The sequence below is a fragment of the Myotis brandtii genome, unplaced genomic scaffold, assembly GCF_000412655.1.
Source record: "Myotis brandtii unplaced genomic scaffold, ASM41265v1 scaffold410, whole genome shotgun sequence".
Classification (NCBI taxonomy): Eukaryota; Metazoa; Chordata; class Mammalia; order Chiroptera; family Vespertilionidae; genus Myotis; species Myotis brandtii.
Window position 1 is genome coordinate 1,488,411 of NW_005365764.1, and position 8,688 is coordinate 1,497,098.

Below are 8,688 nucleotides of genomic sequence, written 5' to 3' on the forward strand. Positions count from 1 at the left end.
CTGGTCGGGGGTGGGGGTGGGGGCAGGGGTCCCAGGGGATCTGGTGCTATTAGGGGCTCTTTATTCCCAGATTTTGATTCTGGGAACAGGAGAAAGCTGGTGGGGTCCGGCCCCAGGAAACCAAGGCATAAACTGCTAGAAAGAGAGCCTCCCTCCCCCCCATATGGGTCCTACCCCCGGGTGCATACCCAGGGCAGAAGGCCAGCCCCTCCTCCTGCTGTGCCCGCCAGGACCGGACCTTGGTACCGATGTGGTAAAGATGGGTGTGCACCCCGCACCTTCCCTGGGCCCCTGTCCCTCTCTCCATCCACGGCCTCTCCTGCGTGTGGCCCGGGACCCTTCCCTGCCTGGTGCCCCCCTGTCACTCCTGTCCACAAAGCTGGAAGGCTGTCCCTCCCAGCCCTCCAGAGATCTGACATCTGCCTGTTGGTTTAGCCCCTCCGCCAGCCTGGCACAGCTGCATTAGCTCGTGTTGGTGCCCATCACAGGGAACCACCTTGCCACTCCTCATCATAGACCCAGACCTCACAGAGCCCTGTGCACACGTGCGCACACACACTTACCCCTTACACACATACACACACCTACCCCCTACACACACATACACATATAGCCACACATACACACGCATAGCCATGCATACACACGCATGGCCACACATACACACATACACACACCTACCCCCTACACACACATACACACATAGCCACACATAGCCACACATACACACACATAGCCTCACCTACCCCCTACACACATACACACACATACTCCTCACACATGCACACAGATGCACACAGAGACACATGCACGCACTAGCATGGTTGGGGACCAGGGGCCACCTAGGGTGAGACCCCATTGTTAGATGGACAGTGACTCCTGGAGATGCAGTCTTTTCAGAAACAGGCAGCATCCACTCCCCACAGAGAAAGAAGCAAATACAGTCATTGTCCCTGACTTAAGGTGACACCTCTCAGCCCACCCCACTGTCACACAAACCTGAGCCTGACTGCCCGTGACCCCAGCGTCCTCCAAATGGACTCCTCCCCCCACATTCCTAAACCCGCAAACACGGGGCTTCTCCCCAGCACACACACCCTAACCCCACAGCACCCCAGCTCCCACACAGAAATGTCCACGCACAGGACGGTGTTCCCTAGCACACGTGCAGGCACACACCCTCGAGCACACAGCCCTACAAACACACAGAGGCCCCAACGCAGAGACACCCCAACTCCCCAACACCCCAAATCCTTCCAGCACACGCAGACCCGCGCTGCAGCTGGCTGGGGGCCAGGTGAGCAGCGGCCAACAGCGGTGGATGCAACCTGGGGTCAGGGTCAAAAAGCACTTAGACGCTTTGATTCAGAATATTCATCAGCCTTGGGGGTGGGGGGAGGAGCTCACACCGGGGGAGGGGGAGAAAAAACTCAACCCCGACCCTAAACTCTTTTCCAGTAAATCGATGTATTTTTCTATAATTTTATTAGGAATATAAAAGGAGCCTTTTCAAAAGTGCTTAGGACGCAAAAAAAAGAGGCGGGCGATGGAAACATTAGTCTGTCTGTATTAGCAATCCCATAGTCACATTTTATTGTTACTGTCAGGATGCAAAGGCTGTGCTTAAAACAAAATAATACATAATGTATTACTGAGGCATAAACATCAGCAAGCCGCGAGCGGCCGGCGTTTTTATTTTAAAAAGAAGATGCAAGGGAAAAAAAAAAAAAAAAGATCGAGGGCCAGAGGGGGGGGGGGGGGGGCGGAAAAGAGGCGGGCGATGGAAACATTAGTCTGTCTGTATTAGCAATCCCATAGTCACATTTTATTGTTACTGTCAGGATGCAAAGGCTGTGCTTAAAACAAAATAATACATAATGTATTACTGAGGCATAAACATCAGCAAGCCGCGAGCGGCCGGCGTTTTTATTTTAAAAAGAAGATGCAAGGGAAAAAAAAAAAAAGATCGAGGGCCAGAGGGTGGGGGAGGGGTGCGGACAGCCTCCGGGGATCGGAGAGTAGAGCTGGGACCCCAGGCCCGGAGAACTGGGGAACCCAGAGCAGGTGTGGGGGGTGGACCCCCAGTGATGATTTTAACCACAATGTCACCCCTTTATCAGCTCCTCCCAGGGAAAATCTGTCCCCCAGAGTAGCCCAGGCTCAGGGACCTGCCACCTTCCAGCCTCACCTTCAGCACGGTGTGGTGCAGAGAGCTCTGGCCACACCCTCACTCTCACGGCATCCCCGGGAAGGAGGCTGGGCAGCTGTTCTTGTCCCCGTTTTGCAGATGACATTGAGGCTCAGAGAGGGACAGTTGTCGACTCCAGGTCACACAGCAGTGAGTGTGATCAGGACTGGAATCCAGGGCAGAGTCCCAGAGCCCCAGTTCAGTGCCCTTTGCACTGTGCCCAGCTACTCAGGTGCTTGACAGTCTCCAGACTGGGCCACTGGGCCCATGGTGGGGGGCAGGGGGGTCTCTCAGCCCCACCCTGGCCTCCATAATCCATTCTCTAACTTCTAGTGTAGTCTTCCAAAATGCAAATTAGATCTTGTCTCTCCTGTGCTAACACCCTCCAAATGGGGTCCCTCCCACTAGGGGACAATCTGCCCCCCAGCAGGGTCCTCCCTGGTCTGTCCCTGCCCCCCTCTGGCTTCTTCTCACCCATCCCCTGCCTCTTTCTCGCCCCAAAACATACCCACTGACCTCCACCTTATTCCTCCAATCCACTAAACTCCTTCCTGCCTATAGTCTGGACTCCTGTTGTTCCCTCTGCCTGGAAAGTCCTGTCTGGCCCTTTATATTAAATAGTACAGGCCCGGTGCACGAAATTCATGCCGGGGGGCGGGGGGTCCCTCAGCCCGGCCTGCATCCTCTCCAATCCGGGACCCCTTGGGGGATGTCTGACTGCCGGTTTAGGCCTGAGGGATCGGGCCTAAACTGGCAGTCGAACATCCCTCTCACAATTCGGGATGGCTGGCTCCTAATTGCTCACCTGCCTGCCTGCCTGATGGCTCCTAACCCCTCTGCCTGCCTGCCTGCCTGCCTGCCTGATCACCCCTAACTGCCCTCCCCTGCTGACCTGATCGCCCCTAACCGCCTCTGCCTCCACCCCTGCCACCATGGCTTTGTCCGGAAGGAAGGCAGGACGACTGGAAGATGTCTGGTTGGCCCATCTAATTAGCATACTACCCTTTTATTAGTATAGACTAGAGGCCCGGTGCATGAAATTCGTGCATGGGTTGGGTCCCCAGGCCTGGCCGCAATCAGGGCCGATCTGCAGGGCGATCGGGGGGGTTGGAGGGCCGCTCACACCTGCCTTGGCTGGCCTGACAGCGCCCACTCACCAACCCCGCCCCTCACTGCCACCTTTTGGGGCCTGTGGGCTGGGGACAGCTCCTGTATTGAGCGTCTGCCCCCTGGTTGTCAGTGCCGTCATAGTGACCGGTCGTTCTGCTATTTGGTTGATTTGCATATTAGGGTTTTATGTAGATAGATTGCCACCTCTGAGAAGTCCTCCTGGATCACCCAATCTAAACTAGGCCCTCCACCACTTTTTGTCTTATCTCTTTGCTTCTCACTTACTTGTTTATTGCCTATTTCCCCTCAAATAGAACATAAGCCCAAGGAGACAAGGACCTTGTTTGCCTTGTTTACTGTGGAGTCCCAGCACCTGATCCAGGCACAATCCATACGTCATTGGATGGTCAGCCCGGCCACTTGGTCATCATCGCAGGCCAAGGCCGGAGTGCATCTGAGCTCAGGCACATCTGGCCTGTGGCCTGGCCTGTTGTGCTCCCCAGAGCCCCCGGGGCCAACGGGGATGACTGCCCCTAGTACAAGTAGGAAGAAAAGGGTACCAGGGAATAGAGAAGAAGGAGACAGAAATCCTTGAGGGTCTCGCCGCTGGCCAGGGGCAGCAGCTGCTGTCCTGGGTTAGGAATGGCCAGGAGGTCCACCACGAATGCTGCCCAGCCCCTTCCTTGCACCCACACAAGGCGGAGGTCCCAGGGCCCCTCCCCAACCTTATCGGGTTCTGAGGCCTAGGGGGGTGTCCCCCTGGAGCCCTTGTATTCTGGCTGCCTCCTCGCAGGTGCGGATCCTCCTGGGCACAGGTAAGAGGGGCGGCCGAGGTCTCAGCCTCCCCCACTCTTGCTCTCACATCCCTGCCTATGAGGTGGGCCCAGGATGCCTCCCGCAGGTGGAAACCTCACAGGAGGGCCAGCGGTCCTCCCTGGAGTCTGCGCAGGGATCCGTGCGGGGAGGGCAAGAAACAGGAGCTCCTCTCCTAGACCCTGCCTGCTGGGCCTCACTGCTCCTGCCCCTTGGGCCTCCGAGCCGGGACAGGGGTGGCCCAGCCGCTGCAGAGCCTTGTCATCAGACTCACAGGCCCAGGTGACAGTGTCAGGAGCCAGCAGGGCCTCCCTCCCTCTGTGGGGGCAGCCTCCATCCGCAAGGGAGCAGCTGAGACCAGGTTTGGGTTTCCAGCCCCATAAACCCAGAAACTCATCATTGGACTGGAAGTCTGTTTCCCCAACTTCACTCTGAGCAGCTGAAGGCTGGCACCGCCTGCTGCGTCTCTGTAACCAGCACAGACCTGGCACATCGCAGGTGCTTCGTCACTATGTGTTGGATGGACAAACGGATGAATGAGTGAATCTTCTTCATGTCTGTATCCCCGGTGCAGAGCACTGTGCTTGGTACATAGTAGATGCTCAGTAAACACCTGTTTGTTGAATGAATGAGTGAGTGAGTGTTATTCTTCTCTGGATCCCTAAGGCCAGCACATAGTAGGTGTTCAGGATTTATTGACTTAAAGTGAATGACAGAGCACTGCCCTCAAGGGCCTGCCTGGTCCAAAGGGGGCTTCTGTGATGAGCTATGGCTCAGACTGGCCCTTGGAGCTCCAGTGTCCCGGGTTCTGGGCGCTGTGGCCACGATCTTCCTGCCCCACCCTCCACCGTGTGTGGGGCAGGGGTGAAGGTGAGGAGGCAGGAGGGAGGGAGAGAGAGGAGACAGCCAGACACCCCTGCAATGGGCCCTTCCTACAGGGTGACATCAGCCCCCACCCCACCCCCCAGCATCTCTGCAGGCCCCTCCCCTGCCCATCAGGGGAGGACCCCAAAGGAAAGGGCTCCCCGGCAGCCCTCCGCCCGCAGGGCCTGCTTTCCGACCCTCCGTGCGCTCGGTGAGTCGGAGGGGCAAGTAGAGGGGGAGGCAGAATCCTCCTTGGCAGTGTAGAGAGTTTTGGCATTTTCGTGAGGGCACGTGTAATATTTAAATTACTTCCCCTGGGCACGCCCTCCTGCCTGCCTCACTTCCCCAGGTGAATCTGTAGGCGCTGAAATAGTCTAATTTCCCACACAAGCCATGTCAAATATAATTTGGGTGCAAAGTTGGTAATTATACGTAACATCAGTCTGATGTTAAAAACACTGAAAAATTTAGCAAGAAGAGACTACAGGAGAGACAGAAGTCTGAGGCCCAGCCAGAAAAAGGCAGGCCCAGCCCCGCCAGAGCCAGCCTTTAATTAATAATAGCATGTTTTCAGGGACTCGAAGGACGCAGGTCCCCAGCTGTCTAAAACTCCTTTGTCTACCAATTACCAGCACTAGGCGGGGAGTGGGGCAAGGGGAGCAGGGAGGAAGTTGCAGGAGTTGCCAGAGGTTTGGGCTGGGGCTGCAGCTCACCTGTGGGCCAAGGTCCCACTGTGAGGTGACCCCATTCTGCTCTGTCCCCAGAGACCACCCCCGATGAGACCAGGGTCCGTGGGAGGAGAGGGCTTGTCTCCCCTTGACCATGTGGGTGACCTGTGGGGGTGGGGGGGAGGTTTGGCTGCAGGCCAAGCAGCCCTAGCAAGGCTTAGAGCAGTGGTTCTCAACCTTGGCTGCACATTAGAATCACCTGGGAATCTTTTTAAAATCCTGATTTCTGGGCCTCATCCTCCGGAACTTCTGTTTCTTTGTTATGGGGTGAGGCCACAACATTAGTAACAAAGAAACAGAAAAAGTCCGGAGGATGAGACCCAGAAATCAGGATTTTAAAAAGATTCCCAGGTGATTCTAATGTCCAGCCACGGTTGAGAACCACTGGCTTAGAGGGTCTGGAAACAACATTTGTGTTCCTCTTGGTATGGACAGGGGCTTTTTCTTTTTTTTTTCTTTTTTAACAATTTAATGGACTGTCTCTATGACAACAGAGGCCACATCTTGTTTGCTCACCCCTATGTCCTTGGCTTCTGGCACATAGTAGGTGCTCAGTAAATATTTGTGAAATGCACCCACTGTGCGAAACAAGCTCTGATTTCTTCTCACTCTACCCCTGTGTGGACTGAGCGAGACCCCTCCCGCTGGCTCAGAGGAGCAGCACCTGAGACATGTGAGAGCTTAAGGGGCAGGCGCAGCGCCCGCGTTAGCATCACAGTTTCACACTGACAAGCACTATAACCTTTGGACAGTTACCAAAACGCTGCCTCAGTGCCCAGCTGGCGAGGCTCAGTGGTTGAGTGTCAACCTATGAAACAGGAGGTCACAGTTCGATTGCTGGTCAGGACACATGCCCGGGCTGCGGACTCCGTCCCCAGTGGGGGGCATGCAGGAGGCAGCCAATGATGATTCTTTCTCATCATTGATGTTTCTCTTTCTCTCTCCCTCTCTAAAATCAATTTAAAAAACATATTTTTAAAAAAATGCTGCCTCAGTTTCTCACCTGTAAAATGGACATAAAATCGATCCACCGCCTAGGATCACTGTGAATACTGAATGAGAAACCCACATAAGACACTCTGAGCAGCGCCTGGCAGGTCGCTCTGGTTTTGCTGAGGGAGATGAACGCTGCCTCAGTGCCCAGCTGGCGAGGCTCAGTGGTTGAGTGTCAACCTATGAAACAGGAGGTCACAGTTCGATTGCTGGTGGGGACACATGCCCGGGCTGCGGGCTCCGTCCCAGTGGGGGGCATGCAGGAGGCAGCCGAATGATGATTCTTTCTCATCATTGATGTTTCTCTCTCTCTCTCTCCCTCTCTAAAAATCAATTTAAAAAACATATTTTTAAAAAAATGCTGCCTCAGTTTCTCACCTGTAAAATGGACATAAAATCGATCCACCGCCTAGGATCACTGTGAATACTGAATGAGAAACCCACATAAGACACTCTGAGCAGCGCCTGGCAGGTCGCTCTGGTTTTGCTGAGGGAGATGGGTGTGGCCGGTGCAGAATTGCTCTAGAGAAGGGGTTCCAGAGCTGAGAGAGAGAGAGAGAGAGAGAGAGAGAGAGAGAGAGGGTGCCACCAGCAGGGCAGACGAACCTGGAGCAAAGAAACAGAGAATTCAGAGGACAACTTGGAATAGTTTCTGCAGTTGCAGGCATGGTATAAATCCCTTTTCCTCGTTTCCCTAAGTATCCTCAACAAAATGCCGTCTGTTTCTTAGTCGGTGCTATGAGTCCTGTTGGGGATGTATGGTCCCCAGGTGGGCAAGGGCGTGAACATAGACACCTGTGGAGGTGGCCACACCCCAAGGGGGGGGTCCTGTTACTATTGTCACGTTCTGCTGGTGGAGAGCAAGGCTCAGGGAGGTGACATGATGGGCTCCCACCTGGGGGTTTGCCCGCAGACTGCGCGATTAGCCGTCTGTGCTCCACTGAACACACTCAAAGATTCTGCCAAATAGCAACGAGAACAGAGCTGACCTGAGGCGCTGACGAGAGCCAGACATCTGGTCTACCCGGCTGCATCCTAGCAACCCTGGGAGGTAGGCAATTTTGCATCCCCATCGTATAGATGAGGAAGCTATGGCTCAGAGCGGTTAAATAACATGCCCCAGGTGACAGGACAGGGCAGAGGAATGGAATCTGGGCTGACCCCAGAGGAGCCCTTAACTGCCAAGGGACCACCTCCACCAGTACTGTCCTGTCCTGCACCTGCCGCAGCTCAGCCCTCCACACGGTCCCCAGCCCTGCCCGCCGGGTCCATCTGCGGACTTTTCAACCACTCACGCCAGGTGTGAAGTGGCCTGGGTGCTGCCGGGACAATGGGGTTTTTTGAGTCCCGCCCCTGCCTTTCTCATGAGCTTCCTGGTGATGCTGAGGATGCTCACTGGTCTGAGGACCACACTCTGAGTGGCGAGGCCCCACATCGATGGCCCGTGAGCTAGTCTGCATGTTGAAATCATCTGCGGAGTTGGAAACACTTCAATGCCGGGTCCCAGCCCAGAGATTCTGATGTCAGCGAAGGGTATCTGCTGTAGCCAAATCCTGCCGAACCCAGGCTCTGATGTTCTTCTTGAGGGGCTCGTATTCATCGGCTCTGGGGTGGAACCAGGGCTCAATGCAGCATTCTTTATTATTATTATTATCAGTATTATCATTATTATTATTGATTTCAGAGAGGAAGGGAGAGGGAGAGAGAGCTAGAAACATCAATGATGAGAGAGAATTATTGATCGGCTGCCTCCTGCATGCCCCCTAATAAGGATCGAGCCCACAACCCTTGACCTGAATCAAACCTGGGACCCTTCAGACTACAGGCCGACACTCTATCCACTGAGCCAAACCAGCTAGGGCATGCGGCATTCTTATACACTTACCAGGGGATGCTGACTCAGGTGGCTCCCACGCCATCTGTCGAGAACCAGTCCTCTGCCTTCCTCATCCTCAGCCCCTGCTCGGCTAACCTCTCTACTCAGTATCCTCT